The 21,424-nt window shown below is 46.5% G+C and overlaps 1 protein-coding gene and 1 long non-coding RNA gene across 2 annotated transcripts in view; one reads left to right on the top strand and one right to left on the bottom strand.

Annotated features, from left to right (window-relative positions):
• Wwox (WW domain containing oxidoreductase) overlaps nucleotides 1-21,424 on the bottom strand; it is an 863,064-nt gene that overhangs the window by 414,899 nt on the left and 426,741 nt on the right. The window lies entirely within an intron of this gene.
• LOC126502674 (uncharacterized) lies at nucleotides 14,122-21,123 on the top strand. The gene is made up of 2 exons (XR_007592011.1): nucleotides 14,122-14,426; nucleotides 18,108-21,123. It is a non-coding gene; the product is annotated as an uncharacterized lncRNA (long non-coding RNA).

Here is a 21,424-nt window from a genome sequence, read left to right as displayed (position 1 = left end):
TCAGCTGTGACGACTGAGCTCTTAGTTATTCAACACCGGCAGGAGGGTTCTGCTGTCTCTGGAGCACTCCATTCTAATCTCCCCCCCACATCGAGAGTATCAACTACTTTTAATAAAAGATGACATCTGTCCAGAAGCAATCCCTGCAACCCCCCTCCTTGATGCACACCCCAAACATGGAGTGCACGACACCTTATCCTCACATCTCTCCTCAAGACAGATTTATTACAGGCTTGTCAACATCAGCCTATCCTTAAGGAAACAGATAAAAATAAGAAACACCTTCCCAGAAGATAGGGCCAAAGCTAAATCATAAGCATTTGATAAGGAGTGGCCAGATACAGGCAAGCAGCTGCCCAATCCTACTCTGTACTAAGCAGATAACGTCACACAGAAAATCAATACGAATTATTGAAAAGGGTGGGGCAGAGGCAGAGGATGGTCAGACTTGGGCATCGGGCTTCACACTGTTACAAAGTGGCAACTTCAGAAGCCCAGAATACATGAGAGCTACGTAAATTTTAGAAAATGAACTGCCTGTCGGTCATTTCGATCTCTTTTGTAGTAGGTGCCAACTCCTTAGAAGGGGGATGGTCAAAGATATTTCTATGCAGGAAGAGTAGAGAGAAAACTGCTGTGACATTTTAGATGATCATTTGACAGTTCTTGTTAAACAGATTATTTCAAAGATGAACATTGGCTGGGCAGTGGTGATGCACGCCTTTAATCCCAGCATTTGGGAGGCAGAGGCAGGTGGATCTCTGTGAGTTCAAGACCAGCTTGGTCTACAGAGCAAGTTCCAGGACAGCTACAGTTCAAATTACACAGAGAAACCCTGTCTCAAAAAATAAAAAAAGAAAAATAAAAAAGAACGTTTCAAAAAATTACTTCTTTATTGTATGTGCATGTGTCTGTGTCTGTGTGTGGGTATGTGCACTTGAGTGCAGGTACCCCTGGAGGCCAGAAGAGGGTGCTTTATCTCCTGGAGCTGCAGTAACAGGTGGTTGCGAGTTACATGTGAGCTGGGAACTGAACTCAGAACTTCTGCAAGAGCAGCAAGAGCTCTTCACTGCTAAGTTGTCTCTCCAGCCCTCAAAAGACACCGGGAAAGCTGCCTTCTGATGCCCTTGCCCAAGTGAACAACATACATGTACATGAGCATTCATGACAAGCACCACCATGTCCGGGTCTCATTTCTCAACTATGTTGGGAAATGGTTAAAAAGGAAGAAGAGAGTCTAGAGTACCTTTATTGCTCAGATTTGAACAGCATTCCTTGAAATTCACTTCTGGAACCTGAAACTCACAGAGATGCCAACACTGTGGCTCACACTCGCAATCCCAGCACTCAGGAAGCTGAGGCAGGAAGAGTGTCCCAAGTTGAAGACCTGAATTACACTGCAACTCTCTCAAATACAACCAAGAGAAAAGGGAGAAGAAAACCAAAAGACTGACACACAAATACGAGCAGGCTTCCACACAGAGGTGGGGGAGTGGGGAGAAAAAGAACACATGTAGTCCACAGGGACTGTGAAAATCAAATCACGTCACCGCGGTGGGGTCTAAGTTCTAAACACAGCTCAAATCACAGATTTGTTTACTTTCACTTGGTGATAATTGTTCACGGCAGAACGTACCAGAAACTTCTATAATAGGAACCACAGCCAGGAAATAGTAAATAATTAATCACCTCCCTCCCAGCCTCTTGCATCTCTGTTGATGTAAATGGCCGTATAATTCCAAACCCAATTATCACTACTTAGCCATTCCATTTTGTAGTTAAAATCCCGCAAAATTAAAGCACATCAATTGTTAATGGCAATAGACCAGACAAGGGATTAAAGATTATTTTAATGTTTATTTCCTGTCAAGACATCTTTTGGCAGGAAACACCACAGACAAAAGGCTGCAACGCTCAGATGAGATTCATATATTTAAATCTTCTAACTTCTAAAAACATTATGGATATAATTACTTGTTTAATTTACTTGTTCCCCTAAGATACAGGCTGAGGAGACTGAGCCAACTTTATGATGTCAAGTTCTGAGACAAGAAAGGCATGGCTCTATACCACTTTATAAGCTGTTTTATTTAAGCAGTCAAATCAAATTTAGTGTTTATTCCCACCCTGCTGAGGAGGGAGGAGCAGCAAAGGCAGAGAGGAGGGAGAAGGGAAGGAACGAGTTCAAGACTCCATTGTCACCCAGGCACACGTGAGTCATGGCCTCTGTTTGGGCCTCAGTTTCCTTATTTATAATATAAGGTAGAAAAGTGAAATTACCTGGCGTGAGTGAGAAGGGAGCATGGAACACGCAACAAACCCACTAAGGAGTTTATGGAGGGGGGCAGTGTACAGGCCTGGTGAGGTCGGTGTGCAGACAGAGAGCTGAAGATGGCGCGTCCAGCTTTTAAAGGCTGCCTAGCACATGACTCACATGTGACAAGAGTTTTTTCCTAAACTTAACTTTGTTTTCTGTTCTGCCAATACCTTAAACAGGTGTCAGAGACACCAGATAAAACAAAACAAAAAACCATTAATCTGGATGGGTGTGGTGGTGCCCGCCTTTAATCCCAGCACTCTGTGAGTTCAAGGGCAGCCTGGGTCCCTGGTCTGTGGAATGAGTTCTAGAACAGACCAGGGCTGTTAACACATAGAAACCCTATCTCAAAGACCAAAACAACAACAATAAAAAACATTGATCTGTTTGAAAAAATCGAGACTATAGTAAAAGTGAGTTCCTAAATCTTTATTTACTTAGAATCTGTGTTAAGAAAGGTACGAAAGGCTTGGAAATTCAGCTCAGCAGGTAACAAAATTTGTTGCTCTTGGAGAGAGAGCCAGGCTGTAATTCTCAGCACTTGCGTGTTGGCTCACAACTGTCTGTAACTCCAGTCCCAAGGTATTCAGTGCCCCTTTCTGGCCTCCTCAGGTACTTATCAGGTACTATATGCCTGTGTACACAGATATACAAGCAGGCAAAATCCTCATACAGATAAAATAATCTAAAAAAACTTCTATAAAAAGAAATGATATAAAATTGACACATACATATTGTAAATGAGAGATAATGGGTAGGCATACAATTATATTGATAATATAAATAGATATATGATAGGTTATTGGTAAACAGAAGATGATAGCATAGGAGCCAGCTATGAGAAGCTAAATATGAACAGATCCCTCAAAGGAAGTTCTTTACTTCCAACCATCATCACTTGTGAGAGTAGGACTCAGTCACTGATGAATTTAACGGAGGCATGAGTCTCAGTAGTTTACCCTGAAGCAAAAATACCAAATTGCAGGAAGGACCTTGAACTAAGATTACCTGAGCACCACCCAGGACAGTCCATCCAAAGGAAATGCCTAATGTTCCAACCATTCCAACCACTATTCCAACCTGCCAGCACACACTCCCCAGGACAGCCCTAGACAAATATCAGCCAATCAGGGGTCCTGAACCTCAGAAACCCCTTACCCCCACCTTTACTACTATAAAAACCCAACTCTAACTAAGCTCTGGGATGCCCATTTATTTCAATACGTTGGAAATGTAGAGAGACCGAGTTTGCAAACTTGCATAAACTAAAGGCTCTTTGCTTTACATAAGGAACTCAGTCTCCTTGATGGCTTTTGGGGGGACTTAGCAGATTTGGGCATAACAATAGATGATAGATAGATAGATAGATAGATAGATAGATAGATAGATAGATAGATAGGATAAATAATTGTTCACCTCAAATCACTATTTAAATCCTGGAGAATCAGAATTGGAATGAGTCTGGGCCCTTTCCCAAAGTGCTGTGTTTATTGTTTATCTATTTCATTAGAACATAAAAACTTCACTAGAATATAAAAAGAAACTTCATTAGTATATAAAAACCACAAAGGAAGATACAGCCTCTGTTTTGTTCAATGGTATCTTCTTCAAATCTAAAATAGCACTTGATACCAGGTTCGTGATAAACACCAGGGTATGTTTTATTTTCACAAAGGAATTTGTATCTTGCAATTCCTGCGATTTGTGTAGTAACAACAAAAAGCTTACAACCCATCAGGGTTTGGAAGCTTATCCACATCAAGAGGCCAGGTGAGGGGCAAAGCCACTGTGAGCTGCAGTTTTCACATTCTAAGTCCTGGACATGACATGTGTACTCAGGACTTGAGTTTCTCTACATGATGGAGCTGAGGGAGAGCATGCTGCTTCAAGTAGCAAAAGCATAACTTAGAAAATGTTTCTTGGTTTGGGGAGAAGGCTCAGTCCATAAAGTGCTCACCACACAAGCATGAGGGCCTGTTAAAAGGTCAGAGTGATGGCATGTACTCCTAAAGCCAGTGCTGGGGAGATAGAGACATGTAGAACCCTAGGGCTTGCTGGTCAACCAGCCTGGCCTATCGGTGAGCTCAGGCCATATTAAGAGACTAGCTCTCAAAAAAAAAAAAAAAAAAAAAAAACAGGGTAAGTACCTTTTAAGACACAATACTAGAGACTATCCTCTCCTCTGTCCAACACACACACACACACACACACACACACACACACACACACACACACACACGCCCCATGAAGTTTCTGCAAGAGTTTAGGTTGCCCAAACTGAATTTGTGGCCATACTCATGCTCAGAGAGGATGTACTCTTCAAGCAATAACCACAAATCAAAGACAAGTTTAAGTTTCTCCTCTGTGGACCCCTGGAGCCCAGAGGCAAGAAGGCCAAGTTTTATATCAGAATCTCCATAATGACACACGGCCAGCGATGGGGTCACATGACTACTGCCTAACCAACCACTGATTGGTAAACAGGTTTGCCAGATGGGCAGAGATTCACCATAGACAAGGAAGGGCATCTAGAGTCATCCATAATAATCGCTAAGCCAGTTCAGTACAGCAGTGGTCTGTATTATGAGGCTAAGCCAAGAAGGTGGAAAGTGTGAAGCCAGACTCGGCTATATAGCAGATTCAAAGCAAGCCTCGGCTACATAGAGAGGAGACGCTGTATCAACCAAAATGCTTAAGATAAAACAAGTAATAAACAACCTTAATTAATTTTTAAAAATTCAGTATTCACAATGTAAATACCACAACCATAAAAAAAAGCAGGAAATGGTCCAATAAAACACAATTCTTCCATATGGTGCCATCTCAAGAGTCACTAAAACATTTTCCAAGAAGTGTTTAATGATTCAAACATTCTTATATGATAGTTTATGAACTCAGCTTGCTAAATGCTAGCATTCAGAAGAGAAGACTAATATACAAGATAGTAAGAGGATTTACCTTAGAGTAAAAAAACTGATAGAACATTTAACCTGTCTTCTAAGTTTCTAAAGGTTTCTACTTCTCAGTCTTCTACCATGCATGTTATCTGTCTACCCAAAGCAAACCCACAAAAGTTGATTTTTCAAACAAGTGATACATGAATGCAAGAATTTGATAAGGGGCTGGAAAATGGCTTATTTTCTAGAATATTTACCCTGCAAACATGAGAACCAGGGGTCTATCCTTAGAACCAACATAAATATTCCAGGTGTGCTGTAATCCCAGCACTGGAGAGGTAGAGAGACCTAGGACCCCTGAGGCACACTGGCTAGACAGTCCGGCCTTTTGCTGAGCACCAGGCCAATGAGAGACCCTGCCTCAAAGGGGTGTGGGATGGTACTGCTAAGGACAACTCCTGAGGCTGCCTGGTTTCCGCATGCACCTACACAAACATACATTTACATATATGTTAAAAAATAAGATCCTGCTGAGGAAAAAGCAAGCCAAATCAGGCAAGGGCGACGGCATTTGTTGCTCTTTCAAGGGAACTGAGCTCAGTTTACAGCATTCATGTAGGGGGTCTCAGAACCAAATCTAGGTCCAAAGGATCTGAAAGCCTCTTCTGGCCTCTGTGGGCCCTTGCACTCACATGCACACTACACACACTTAGAAAAATGACTGTCTAAAAAGAAAAGAAAGAGTATCAGTTAAATCAGATTCTGTGCTGGGTCTAATGAAATAATTTACTGAGACCATTAGCGAAGGCAGGTTAGGAAGGGCACCATGCTATAGGAACAGACGCGCGCAGGAAATAACAGCTGTTTTTTTGCCTGCTCACTCTTAGTGCAGAAAAGCCTGAATCTGGTAAGAGAAGAAACTAGATATTATGAATCCTTTTATATGGCACATGTAATTATATGTACCCAGAGAGGGAGAGATGAGCAGGTAGATGCCTGCCACACATACACAGTATCCATGGGGCCACATGCACATGTGTGTTATCTCCACGAGAACCCAGAGGCTTGACTGGCATCGATGTATTGAGGTGGGGTGTGATACAGCCACAATCCTGCAGAATTGGGGAGATTTGGCTGGGGAAATATGGTCAGAGGAAAATGTAAATGCTTGACTAATTCGGTGGTACCACTGGGAACCCCAAACAGGTAGAGGAGTAGCTCTGTCTAGGGACCTGGAGAGGAAGGCAAGCTGCTGAGGGGTTTGCATTATTTTACACATTATCATTATTTTTTCTTTTTCTCCTTCCTTCCTTCCTTCCTTCCTTCCTTCCTTCCTTCCTTCCTTCCTTCCTTCCTTCCTTCCTTCCTTCCTTCCTTCCTTGTTTGAGACAGGATCTTACTATGTACCCCTGGGTAGCCTGGAACATATATTTAGATCAAGCTGGCCCTGCACTCACAAAGATCGGGGGTAGTCTCTGCCTCTGAGTGCTGAGACTAAAGCCATCCGTGCTACCACACCTGCCTTATTAGGGTTTCCTCTATAGCGTGTTGTGTGGTCCGTGGTCATGTGTGATATTTCTGGCTTGCACATGTATATTACATTATCAGGGCTCTTGCCCTTGAGCTTCCTTCAGGACACACTCTAAGACAGTGCCAGCCTTGCCAATGCCACCTGACCCTGGTAGACAACGACAGGAGTACAACTGGTTACAGTCACCGGCTGTTTTCAGCATCCTCCTACTGCGTCATTTATACTACATCTCCCTCCTTGTGGTGGTGACTAAGGGCGTGCCCTGTCCCATTCTACAGATGAGAAAACTAAGACTTAGAACAAGTAACAAACAAGGTTAGCCAATCAGTCTCTTAGAATTCACTTTGGTGGGATGCAGCTGTACCTGACTCCAAAAAACAAAAACAAACAAAAAACACTCTGATGGCAGAGAGGTTCTTCTTCATGGCTTGCATGTGCTGTAGCTGGATTCCTCACCCATGCCCTAAAGCTTAACACCTGTACTGGTGGAAGGAAGGGAGGCAGGGGTCCGGCCTGGGGACAGACAAGAGGTTAGTCCCTGGAAGTGTGAGCCTCAAGGTTCTCAGTGAGAGGCAAGGTGAAAGCCAGAGCTTTGACCCAGACCTTAGATAGGCATGAAGGATAGACTCTGGCTTCCTTCCAGCCCAGATCTGAAACTGTTTTAACAATCTGCTCACACTTCCAGGGACCCACATGGCTTCCCACCTCCAGGGGACTTGTTCTCTTGCCAGACTTAAAGCACTGAATAGTTACTTGTATTCAACCTGACAGCCATAGATATTTAAGAGTCTAATTCAATCGTTATATCTTTTCTGTAGACACAAAGGAACCACAGTCTTCCAACACCTCAGGGCTCTCTCTCTTTCTCTCTCTGCTGTTTAAGCATGCTGGGGATGCACACACAGGATAAGGAGGGATGATACATGCTGGTGTTACCCTGGTACTTTCGACACAATGTAAGAAATCTTTGCTACTTCCCAACACCAGTTGAGAGATGTGAGGTACCTAGGCATTAGGGGAGGGGGCGGGTCCAGCCTCCCCTGGAATCTGATGCTGAACAGATGGGCAATGGCTTTGCAGTCAAGGGGGTTATCAATTGAACAGAAGAAAAGCCAAGTTCCTGTCAGTGCTGGGCTTAGGGGCTGCTCCCTTAAGGAGAGTCGCATTCTATAAGGGCTCAGCATACAAACTCGAGCTACCTCTTCCCGTTCCATCTTCTGTGGAAGGCGAGGCACACAGGCGAGTGGGTAAACTTTGAACTTGTCTGTGTACGTTAGTATGGCTCGCTTTCCAAAACTCAGTGAAACATGGTAGACTGGCTGAGATTTGTGGGATGGGGAGGATGTGCCACGGAAACCCATTCCCTAACCTTTCACCAGGCATGAAATTTACTGTGAATGGAATTTCTATAAGTCCATGTCGGCTTCTGATTTAAAACTATTAAATCTGGTTTCTGGAGAACACTTCCATTACAATAAATACATCATTATGACAACATATGCTAATTACACAATCTCAAAGACCCTAGTGAACAACCTAGACATGAAAAATGCATCTCTACATCGGTGTCCTGGAGTCACAGTGGAGCCTCTAGTTAGGGGTGGAGCTTCAGGGTCAAGCTCAAGCATCTACTGGCTGACCTCATAGAGGACTGGAGTAGGAAGAAAGGCACCAGCACACCAGTTTCACACAAGTGACAAGGGTACACACGTCTGCCTGTGGGATGTGGATGTGGCCTCCCATCTATGGAATGTCAAAGAGGAGTTATCTGTAATTTATAGGTAAGAATATAAAATCAGAGGCCAGCCTGATCTACAAAGCGAGTTCCAGGACAGACAGGACTGTTACAGGGAGAAACCCTGTCTTGAAAAAACAAAAATGAAACAACAGCAAAAAAAAAAAAAAAAAAAAAAAAAAGAATATGAAATCAGTGTGAAATGCACGTGTGTACTTCATCTTCAAAGCATGCCAAGAAGAAATTAAAGATGCAGTCATGCAAGCCAACTTTCTGGGAAACAGAGCCCTTTTCAGCCCTCACTGAGCAGCAAGGCCGAAGGCCGTGCACATACGAATAACAACTAGACAGAAAAGTTCACAAGTGGTTTTTACAACTTCTTCTCTATATTCTTCGAGTGTGTGGTGACACATGTGCATGCATGTTCACATGTGTGCAGGCCTATGTGTGTGTATACAAATACTTGTGTATATGCACGTATTTTCAAAGTTTTTCTTTTATTGTTTTTAATGGTATGTATGGACGTGTGTGGAGGGGGAATGGGTATGAGCATCTGAGGGCAGAGACTAGAGGTGTCAGATTCTGCAGGGGCTGGAGTTATGGGTGATGACAAGCAACCTGGCGTGGGTGCTGGGAACTGAACTCGGGTGGTGTGCAAGAGAAGCGCACCCTCTTAATTGCTAAACCAACTCTCCATCCCTCTTCTGTATGTGTGTGTATGGATGCTCTGTCTGAATGCATGCCTGTGCATCGTATATACACAATGCCTACAGAGGCCAGAACGGGACACCAGATCCTTGGAATTGTGGCTTCAAATGATTACTAGCTGTCACATGAGCGGTAGGAACCAAACCCAGGTCCTCTGGAAGAGTATCTGGTACTTTTAACTGCTGAGCCATCTCTTCGGCCATCTTCCTCATGTTTGTGGCAAGGTCTCTCACTGGAGCCCAGAGATCGATGATTTGGCTAGCCTAGAAAACCAGCTTCCTCCAGGGATCCCTGTCTCTGTTTCAGAATGACTAGGTTATAGGGGGCTATAATACCCACTGAGCATTTACCTGGGTATCAGAGGTGCAGGCTTTGACTCTAGCACTCGTACAGCCAGCATTCCACTCTCTGGTGCAGTCCTTTCTTGTCCATATTCCTAATGAGCAGACCAATATGTGTCTTGCTCTCACCTCTTCTGTCCTCTTAGAGTTCACAGTATATTCATAAGACTGGCTCATAATAGAGACTAAATTGTTAATTACTGAACAAATATACCTAGGCTTGAGAGAGGAAATACATTGTGTGTGTATATGATAAGTTTCCACCATATCTGCTATTTGAAGTTCTCCTAGACGTCTTGAAAATGTTTGGTGGCATAAAGAAAGGGGGAAGGATGTAGCAGGGAGAGTCATGTCCACTGGCACTTCAGATCATGCAGGAAGCTTGGGCCTGGGGAGGGGCCTGGGAAGAGCAGGGATGTCTTCATATGGCATCATCAAACCATCAGCTGAGCTGAACTAATTACACCAACCGCCTCAAGCTGGAAATTTTTTTTTTCTTTAGAGGGGAGTTGTTCGCCCCCTGCCCATACCTCTTCAGCTGCTGAGCAAGCAGAGTGTAGTATGAATAAACTCTGTGGGCACAAGGAGTCCAGGGCTTCCTTTTAAATCAGTTCCTAGAAGGCAAGGAACCAGTATATCATAGTGAGACAATCATTTATAATGGGACCATTATTAGGAGCCAAGATATAAAAATCGTACATGAAACAGCCTTATAAGCAGATTCGGTGCGTGGCTGATTAACCTCCCTGGTCTACTGGGGGCTGGACGGCTCAGGGGAGTGGTAATGAGGTGTGGAAGTCATTTGCCTCGAGGTCACAGGTTTTGAGCTGGATGTGGGAGAAGAGGCCTAATTGTTACTCATGGGTGACATGTAAGGATACTTGGTGGAGACGCTGAGACGGGGGTTCGAGTCCTGGTACTTACCCCTGAACTGGTTGTGGGATTTCTGCACTGGTCACAGATGCTCCAAAACCTTAGATTCATAATTCAGAAATAGGTATCAAAGCTGATTTTGTTTAGCTAGATAAATAGAAGCATGTGCTTGACTCCTGAGGTGTCCTGGAGAAGAAACCCGAATGTGAATGGGGTATTTATTGGTGTCTCTTACATAGTATATGAAGTTCAAGAGGCTGGATTTGTGGCTCAGTTGGAAGAATGCTTGCCTAACATCCTCAGTACCACAGAAAACCAGACTAATGTAGGCCCAGCACAACAAAGCCCATAGGGACCAGATGGGACTGGCAGTCAAGGTCATCCACAGCTGCAGGTAACCTCCAGGCCAGGCTAGGCTAAGGGAAACCCTAACTCAAACAGACAAACAAACAAAGATAAAAGAGGCCAGGCGGTGGTGGCCCACGCCTTTAATCCCAGCACTTGGGAGGCAGAGGCAGGTGGATCTCTGTGAATTTGAGACCAGCCTGGTCTACAAGAGCTGGTTCCAGGACAGGCTCCAAAACCACAGAGAAACCCTGTCTTGAAAAAAAAAAAAAAAAGATAAAAGAGTTTCAGACACGGAGTGTTTCAGATTTGGGGTTTTGTATTAGAAATGGTCAGTCTATACTACTGTAAGCAACAGTCTCAAGAGTTCTACATTCAGAAAGCTGAAGGTCAGCACTCACCCATAACCTCACAAGCTGGGGAAAAGGCAGAAAGAACAGGCTTTCAAGGCCAGGCTGGACCACACAACCAGACCCTCCCCCAACATTAAAACAAAACAACAAAACAATCAACACAAGGGGACAGGAAGTATGGTGAACTTGAAGCCCTGAGGTTATGTACTACCTATGACTCATATTTCCTCCCTTTCCCTCCACCCTCTTCAGGTTAGGTTTGGGGCTTCAGGCTGATCAGGCCACACCCCCTTCCTTGTTCTAGCTGTTGTAGGAGCAAAAGCAAGACTCCAGCATGATCACATACCTGTCTCACTTCTCCAAAGCAGTTACCAGATCTCAGGTCGCCAGATTAGGGACCTGTGAGGGCTAAAGATACAAGGCTCTCTGTCTCTCTCTCTGTCTCTCTCTGTGTCTCTCTCTCTGTGTCTCTCTCTCTGTCTCTCTCTCTGTCTCTCTCTCTGTCTCTCTCTCTCTCTCTCTCTCTCTCTCTCTCTCTCTCTCTCTTGACAACATGCCCTTCCTCCCCCATTCCTCAGAGTCACACCTTTTCCTTTCCAGGAATTCCCTCCCCTCTGCCCAGGAATTTGGGACAGCTTGGCTGCAGTCTCCCGCAACAAAACCTTCCCCTTTCTGAAGCCTGTGACCAGAGACATTGCCAAACACAACCAGAATAGTGGAGGCAGAGCTGTCATCAGAGCTGCAACCATGCTGCTGTCTATCTGTCTGTCTGTCCATGGCATTAACAACTCTCCTAATAAACGTCTTATCCACTACAGTGTCCTACTTGACACTGAGACCCAAGACCTTTTGTTCCCTTCTATGTATTTTCTCAACCTTGACGTAGGTAAATACCTTGTTGACAATGATGGTGCTATGGCATAGTGTTCACAAATCACATCTTGGAATTTTGTGTGCGCGCATGCATGTGCACGTGTGCGCGTGTGCAGTCCTACCATTCATTCAACTTTTTGTTCTTGTTAAATGGAGAGAAACTATGAATTATCTAGGAGACAGGCGATCTACTGTGAGTCTTCACAGTTCGTTGTGAACTCTCCAATATGTGGTGGTTGCTTTTCTTTTCTCCTCCCCTCTGTGCTACCCAAGGACTTCAGGCACTTGATGAAAGAGAAAAATAACCCACTCCTTGGTGTCTGAGATCCAGGCCTATCTGGTAGCCTGCTCCTCTAACGCTGCCCAGACAGAGAAATGACTTCAGCTCCCCCGTTCATTTGGGCGTTGAGCTGAGATCTTGCAGCTGCTGGCTGCCAAACCTGAGAGCAGAAATTAATTTCAATGACCCAGGCGAGTGGAGGGGAGCGTTGTCAGGTAATTAGTGCTCGTCTTTTGCTACTCGGGGTCCATCGCTGTGTTAATCCATACATAAATCGCATCATTCCCAGAGTTGCCTGAGATCTGCCAGGCCTTTAAGGACTTCTTGCTTGGGTTCACCCACAGCCTGGCATCTTCACAGAGGGGGGTAAAGAAAGGCTCCCTTCTTGCTGTCTATCTCTGCCCAGCAGAGAGCACACAGCTGATTTCTATGGTCTTCCTGTTTGACCGAGCCAGCCTTTGATTAAGAAGAGCCTGGAGGTGGGAGGGGCGGGGGGGGGGAGAGGGTTCTATTCTTGCCACTCCCGACTTGCCAATTTATTAATGAAAGAGGCTCCGATATCGATAGTCCTGGCACTACAAGTAGAAGAATTAAAGGCCGTGCCCTTCGAGGCTTCCAGTTTCAAACGGAGCCTTCCTCAGGCTGGGATGAGTCCTGTCGCTATTTTATATTCCATTCTGGATTGGGTTTGGGGTTTCTCTGCCTTTTCCTTTGGGGAAATTCCCTAAGTGGTAATTTAGACTTGACAAAACAAAATCACGCTCGTTCTCTCTCTCTCTCTCTCTCTCTCTCTCTCTCTCTCTCTCTCTCTCTCACACACACACACACACACACACACACACTGGTATGTGAATGATTTTTTTTTTCCTTTGTAGTCATTCTGAAATCCAAGAAAGGTGTTTGGTGCACCCCAGTATTGCCCTAAGCACCTCTGAACTTCATGCTTTTAACACTTAAGGAAGCGGAGGGTAAGAAAGACACCAAACTGGAGAGTATCCATGAAGGGCTTCTCAGCCCCCTCTGAAGGATTTACTTTCTCTAGTGTAGGTTCCCTCTGCTGTGACCACAGGGGCTTTCCTGGTCTCCTTATTAGAGGATACAAAACAGTACTCAGTTCAGAAAAGCTCTGGGTCTCGTGGTTCTTCCTGATCATTCGGAAGCCCCTCTTTATGAGGCATCTCTGATAGCCTAAGCCCACAGGTCCCACAGAAACAGCAGAGAGAAAACACCTTTGGTGTTCTTCTGTGCAGAACAATAGGATGATCCTGGCCCCACACATGTGCTGGGACTGTCCTACAAACTGATGTGTGGAACAACGTGAGCCAGGGCCTCCCTGCTGCCCATTAACTCCCTGCCTGGAGCTTCCAGCAAGTGAAGAAAGACAGCATCGTTCTAGGGAGTCCCAGGCTTTCAGCGGACCAGGCTCCTGTTTCCTGTCTGCTCCTGCCCTACTGCCCCATCAAAGAATGAGGGGCAGCAGCAGACAGCAGGCTGGTCCTTCAGCCTTGGTGTGTCCACCACTAAAATGGGGCTGCTGGGAGCTGATAAAGGGCAACAGGCTTGAACCAGCAGGAAATTAGCTCTTCATCCCCACCCCCAGAGGAACCCATTCTCTTAAGCTCTTATCGCCATGTATAAAATCCCTAATTCTTTCTGATTTTACTGTGAAAACCTACAATGTGTGCCCAGCCCCCTCCTGCCTGCTGCTGGGGCACCTGGAAAAGTCATCCACATCCATCTGGTGTCAAGTGGCACTGATCTCCACATTCTATGGGAGTCAATTGCAATTAACAGGGCCATTCAGGGAACGGCAGGTACAGCCCAGACAAAGGCAGCCCAGACAGATCTTATCAGAGCCCAAGGCCAGCCAGGCCGCCTGCCTGGGAGAAAAACCTGTAGCCAGGGAAGAAGGAGAAAGAAGGGCTTGGAGGAGCTGATGGAGGGGACTGGAAAGGACAGGGGGTCCGAAGAATGAGGCAGAGGAGTTCAAGGAACACCAGCCAGATTCCGGGGCCTGCCTGTTGGGTTCAGATTCTGAGCCACTCCACGTTCCCCCTGCCAGTCTCGGAGCTTCAGATGGCCCACACTGGGAATGGCAACTCCCACCTCTGGAAATCATCAAGGGAAGCAGGGTTGAGGGCAGACTCCACTGCCGAGGAAGAGAAGAACTTGGGTGAGGATGGAGAACTGTAGGGTGCAGAAGACAGGTGCATGGGGAGGGGCGCTGCGGAGAGCAGGAGAGAGGGGGGCTGACAGATCAAGGTCCTGGAGAGAAGCCATGCACTACTCAGGCACAGGTGAGCAGGCCGAATGCCACTTTGTCCACCTGGCAGGACGGCCCACGGGGACTCCTCTACCTACTCAGAAGAAGAAGAGCTCTGGGAGGCAGCTAATCTTCCATTTAGGGGTCCAGAGACTACTCACGACACACCTAAGGTCCTTTCAAGCCTGTAGGGGTGGGAAGAGGGGACACACAGCAGGGGCTGGGAGACCGAGGCCACACGTGTGGTCTGGATCACTCCCTTACAATATCCCCCCAAAGTCCAACTGGGTTTCGGATGGAAGGACCCGAGGCCTCTGTGCTGGAGGTTGGAGAATTTCTGATTCCTCTTCCAAAACACAACTGTGGAGAAGGTGGGGGATACCTCTCCCTTTTTCCTCTCCTGGCTAAGCGGCCTGCTTTTGCCATTGTCACTAAACATTTATTCTCCACATTCACTTTGAATTTCACGAATAGGAAGCTTTCAAAACCACATTAGTTTTGGTGTGTCTTTGTGTGTGTGCATGTCTCTGTGTGTGCAGCTACATGGAAACATGTATGCACATGCATGTGGAGGTCACGGGTCAATCTTAGGTGTACTTCCACAGGGCCACCTTTGTTTTTGTTGTTGTTGTTGTTTTTTTTTTTTCCTGAAATGATCTCTCATTGGCTTTAAACTTGCCAAGTAGGCTAGGCTGGCTAGTCAGTGTGCCCAAGTGACCCTCGTATCCTTGCTATCTCCATTTCCCCACGCTGGGGTTACACACGCCAACCATGGCCTTTTTATGTGGGTTCTGGATCTCAAACTTAGGTCCTCATGTTCCCATGACAACCACTCAAACCACTGAACCACTTCCTCGGCTCCGTGTGTTAGGTTTCAAACCTGGGACAAATGGCTGGCGAGCCCATTTAACATGGCGAAGTGAACCTGGCCACCAGGTTCTCCTCTGTAACCCCTAGTCCCTCCCTGTTACAGGGCCCTCTCCCCTAAACGTCTCCAGCCCAGGGATGGGGCTGCCTTTTCCCCAGCTCTCTTTCCCTACATAATCTAATCATTTTGGTTACCTCGCTCTCTTTTGGGGCCCCTGGCTGCTACACCAGGCTCCCCTCTATCCCCTCTGGCCCCTTCTCCTCACGGCTCAGAATTGTATCCACTCTGGACTCTTCCCGATGTCCCTGCCTCTGGCTCCACTCTCCCACAGATCTGTAAGAAATTTTCTCCTCCACGATACCTAGGAGCAGTCACATCCTGTCCTTTCTATTTCCCTTTTCACCCACCTTTAATAAGAAATGTCAAACGTTGTCCCAGATCCTTGAGAGTAGAGGTTCACTCCCAGTAAATAAGGAGCTGGAGCAGTGGATGGGGGAAGGGCAGCCGCTAAGTGTTTTAACAGGAAGAGAAAAACCACAGTTCCAGCAAGACTTCATTAAGTCAGGCTTAATGAAGAACTTATCATTCAGAAAGACTGGGCCTTGAATCACTGAATGCCTCTGCTGTGATCTTCAGAAGCTTATATATATATCAACGTATATATACATCAGACCGCGTTCGTTGCCAAGGTATTTGTATTTTGCGCTGAAGTTTCTATGTTGTCTCTAGAGCCAGTGACACAGTAGGTATTCAACAGCCCTTATCTCCCTCCCTTTGCATCCTGTATTATCGAAGCTTTAATCTGATCTGGAGAGTGGTGATCTATTGATAACAGCATGGATTTCATTTTAATATACTACCTCTTATTAACATGGAGCCATAGGCTCTTCATAACAAGGGCCTGCCCAGGGCAGTTTAAAATAGCATTCGGAGTGCAGATGTCTCTCCTAGGACCAAGGAGCAATGTGCAGTGGGCGGCAGGGACAGGAAGTGCCCATCCACCTTCTCAGTGACAGAAAGACTTATAGGATTATATTATCAGTGCAATTAGGCCAGGGCTTCCTCTGCACTGCCACAGCAACCTCTTGGCCCTGTGCAATGCAAGGCAATTTCCTCTGCGACCTGGTTTCCAAGGAATCTTTCTTCCCCAATCTTGCCTCTACTGAGGCCGCATAGAAGAGGCAACTTCAGAGTCGCTTACCTTTTCTAGTCACTCCACCCCCACCCCTCCCGCCCGCCCCACCACCCATGATCGGACCACCATGGGGACCTCCCTCGCTTGTCCTGATATGAGGAGGGGACAGAGAGTGATGTTAATGATCTTGGTCTTGATCACGATAAGGCTGACTGTACTGGGTTCTGAGTCCTCACTGTGTGAGCGCCCCTGTGAAGGTGTACTAGCAATTCCTTCCCATCTCTCATAGAAGGGAGTGGTCCTCTGAGTTGGTGGCCAGGATTCGGGTTCATGTCATTCTTCCTTGGGCTTCTTGGATGAGAGACTACAGGAACATTAGCCAGGCTTCCAGCCAACAAGCACCGTAATTGGAGTCTACACTGAAAACCTCTTACACATTTAATTCTGGGGGTCCCCAAGCCAGATCCCAGCAAGTTCAGGGTTTGGTTGGATCCAAAAGCGGGGCTTCCACGGAAAGAGCTACAGTTTTGGCAGCAGATGTAGGTGACAAATCTGACTTCCTAGTGCTTCGTGTAACACTAGATGAGGTTTCCTGTCTGTAAGGTGGGGTGCTCCTTACAGCGAAGGAGACCACAGAACCCAGGGGAGCCTCCTGCCTAGGTCTGAGTTAGTTTCCTTTCTCCCTCTTGCTCTGAGTAGCTTTTCTGCATCTCTGTATATGTATCAAGGTCTCTCCCTGCCACCTGTACCTACACTCTAGTTTCAGGCTAGGATTGAGCTTCTAAACTTCTGGGCCAACTGCTAGGCCTCAGACTTGTTTCTTCGGGATGATGTTCACTGGGGGACACAAATACCCAAATACACAAATACAAGGGTTTCAGGTCTCCAAGTCATTTGTAGTCCCCTCCCCCAACACTCCACACACTTACCTATTGTCCCACACAGAAAGACTTTCTGCTGAGTGAGTGAGTGTATCAGAGAAGGGGATGCTATTAAAAATGACTTCAAAATAGCAGGGCGGTGGTGGTGCACACCTTTAATACCAGCACTCGGGAGTCGGAGGCAGGTGGATCTCTGTGAGTTCAAGGCCAGCCTGGTCTACAAGAGCTAGTTCCAGGACAGACTCTAAAGCTGCAGAGAAACTCCGTCTTGAAAAACCAAGAAAAAAAAATGACTTCAAAATAAAGGCAGAAGTATACCATTTCCAAGCTTGGGGATTTCAACATCCAATTGATTGTTTGTGACAGTCTCTTGACATAGCGCAGGCTAGCCTGGAACTTTTGATTTGTGACAAGGTACTTGTCAAATGCTAAACAAACTGCCTGCTATCAGCTGACAACTATGCATTCATTCCTATTCTCCTGGGCACTTGTATTTTGAAAGGAAGACCTCAGAGACTCAAGTGACTCTCTGATACAAGAAAAAAAAATCCCTTCCAAATGTAAAGAAGGTTCTTGGTGCAGGTGTGAGGTCACATGCCATCACACCTGCAGTGGGATCAGGAGCAAAGCGCTGGCCTAGTGAAACTCAGCCTAAAGTCACGTTTGGTGTTAGCACTTGGTCTGAGTTGCCTCCTTGTGTTTTGCAGAGAGGCTGACTATGAAGGGGCAGGTGGCTCTTAGGCTGAAGCAGCTGGAAGCATTTTGAACCACAGAAGCCTGAGAAGAGGCTGCATGGGAGGGGCAGCGTCCTTCTGCTCTCCTGAGGTGACCTACATCTGCGTGAAGAAAGAAAGGAGAAAACGAGTTTCGCCCCCTAACACTCCCCTTTCTGCTGCGCGTGGGAGCTCAGCCCAGGTTGACTGCAGTTACTGGCCCTGTAGAAACCTCTTTATGAATCATACATGAGGGAGAGAAGAAAGAGGGCAGCCAATTCGACTCCGCACTTCACAGCACGCAGGAGGCTTGCAGGTTGCTTTCAAGAGCTGTGGGCCTTGAGGCAAAGCTGTTTATGAGAAGCAGGGGACTTTGTAGTGGCTTCACCAGGAGCCAGCGGCTTACTTGCTTCACTTGTTAGAGACCTGCATGTGGAGGGCCAGGAGCCCTTGTCACTGTGTGTGTTCTGGGAAAGGCTCTGACGAGATGGGTCTGTTGGGAAGTTGTGAGAACGCAACACTAAGACTCACTGCTTCTGGCTTGCACATGGGGACTGGGAGAGGCTGGGAAGCAGCTTAGGGAAAAAAAAATCACAGAAGCCGGGCGATGGTGGCGCACGCCTCTAATCCCAGCACTCGGGAGGCAGAGGCAGGCGGATCTCTGTGAGTTCGAGACCAGCCTGGTCTACAGAGCTAGTTCCAGGACAGGCTCCAAAGCCGCAGAGAAACGCTGTCTTGAAAAAAACAAAACAAAACAAAACAAAAAATCACAGAAGTATCCCTGGTAATATCCCTAGTCTTCAATGTTTTATCTGTGAAATGGGTGTGTGCAAGGCTGACTCCTTTCCTGACAAGACCCTTTCTTTCCTTTACACTTTTTTTTTGGTGGTCATGGTAAGTGGTTTGGTGAAAATATGGTGAAGGGAGAAGGCAGAGAAGGGGCAGTGGGGCAGTGCAATGTCAAGGGCACCGCAGGGGTGAATCACCTTAGACAGACACACAAAGCCATCCAGGGGCTGGGCTTCTGGGCAGGATCCAAAATGGTAGAAGAGGGCTGGGGAGATGGTTCACTGGGTAAGAGCACCTGTTCTGCAAGCACGAGGAGCTGCCTGAGTTCAAATCGACAAAACCCATGGAAAAAGAGCTAGGCATGGCTGTGTATGCTCGGAACCCAGCCTGGGAGGTTGGACAGGCTGATCCTGAGAGTGTGCTAGGCTTCCAGCCTACCTGAAATGGCCTGCTCCTGGTTCTGTGAGAGATCCTACCTCAATGTGCCAGATTTCCTGCTCTGGCCGCTGTGTACGTGCATGGGTGTGCACACCTGCACACTCACGAGCATGCAGTGCACCATGTTACATAAAACAGCAGGACCAGCTGTCTTTTGCTCCTACCATGGTGCCTTTCCTGCCACGCGTTCCTTTGACCTGTGAACCCAAAGAAACTTCCCCAGGAAGCTGGTTTTTGTGAGATCACATTGAAAAGAAAAATAACCGACAAACATCTCAGTCTTGATCAGGGAACACAAATGTGTCCCGCGTTGTAGGACAGCATCCCTAGGGCTGGTAAGTCCTGAGTGGCACCCAGGACTCAGGCCATCGTGCAGATCCCAGGTGACGTCACAGCAAGCAGATTTAAAGCAGAATACATGCAGGGGAAGATGGCAAAGGGGTGGAAAGTTAAGGAAGCAGAGTGCAAGATCCCAACAGTGCCTTTCCCAGAATGGCTTCACTGCCCCAACAAGGATGTGTAAGGACCCTGCAGCGCTGACCACCAGTGAAGCCCATCAGAGAACTTGGACTCTATGGGCTCGTCCACAAAGTACGAGCTGTGTGTATGTGTGTGTGTGTGTTAAAGCTGGGGGTAAAGAGAAGAGGAAAGGAAGAGGTGCTGGAAAAGGGAAATTTAATTAAGAAGTGAATGACCCAACTGAGCCCCAAGTTCTAAGAAGTCAGAGAGGACCATTATTTTCAGAAGAGACAACAAACTCCGCGAAGGCCCTGTGGCAGAAGAGCAGGAGGTGGTCCCAGATTTCCCAGAGGAAAAAAAAAATGGGAGGAAAGGAAGCTGAGAACATTCTGGGTCTGGAAAGGGGTTTGACTTTCCTTTTTTTAGCTCAAGGGATAAGAAAAGGTGGCAAGGAGACTGAGGGGAACAGCCAAAAGGACTGAGAGGGGGGAAGACTTCTATTTTGGAAAATGATCGAAGCTTCTGCCTGGAGAGGACCTAGGCAGAGACAGGAGGGAAGCAAGGAGTGTGTGGCACTACTGACTGACAATCCAGCCCTTACTTTGGAGAGGAGATGCCTGGGGAGGAGAAGGAAGTCTCTTCAGTGTTTGCTGACCTCCACCCTTGTAGAAGGAAAAAAAAAAAAAAGAATAAAGGACTTGGGAGAAAGAAACACTTCCTGTTTCTAGTCTTTAAAATGGTGCAAGAACTCCAAAGGAAGAAGAGCCCAACATGGGAAGGCAAGCACAGTGCCCTTTGAAAAGTTTTAATTTTATTTTAACTTTGCTAAATCTACTTACATTCACATTTGGAAATATGTATGCACGATAAACCACTGCAGTTATGGTCTATTGGGTTAAAAACCCACTTTTTGGAATAGGTTCAAGGGAATACTTATATAAAAGTCCTTGGAACGGAAAGCAATTCCGTAGATAAAACAGAATAGCAACATCTCCCAAATATGCCCCTTGCAAGATAAATGCACGCGAGGAGGGGTCTGGAGGCTTCACTAATGGGAGATTCGTGACAGTCAGCCCCTAAATCTCTCAGGGAACCAGCTGGGAAGGGAAGTGGCTGGCTCGTCCTTGCCTTGGTCTTCACACTTCTCCAAGGGGCTTGCTTCTTCCTTTCATGATTTACTAGGAACCAAAAAAAACCAAGCCCCCCAATTGGAAGCAGTGAAATTCCATTCAAGCGGGATGCTCACAGTGCACGGGGCAACCGTGCTGTTTATTTTGTGAAGTTCTAGACAAAGAGAGAGAGAGAAATAAAAAAAAAAAAAGAAGCTGGAATAACTCCAACAACCATTTCTGGGCTTTTTCTGTGTAATTATCCTTGCATGGAGAGGCATACAAAAGAGGAGGAAAACACGGTTCTTAGCCTTCGGAAGCTGGCTCTCCTGTTAGGAGGGTGAGCTTGAGGCACAGGCACGAGAGCTGAGGAAGAGCCACTAAGTAGCCTTCCTTGGATCCTGCCTCCAAGTTCTTGAGTTAACTTCCTTCCCTGGACTTCTCTCTGAGATTAGGACCTGGAAATTATAAGAGGAAAGAAACCCCGTGCCTTGCCCCCCCCCCCCCCCCCCCCCC

Source organism: Alexandromys fortis, unplaced genomic scaffold (genome assembly GCF_014885135.2).
Source record: "Alexandromys fortis isolate MF-2015 unplaced genomic scaffold, M_Fortis_MF-2015_v1.1 scaffold_1, whole genome shotgun sequence".
Lineage (NCBI taxonomy): Eukaryota > Metazoa > Chordata > Mammalia > Rodentia > Cricetidae > Alexandromys > Alexandromys fortis.
This window is presented reverse-complemented; position numbering and strand designations above follow the sequence as displayed.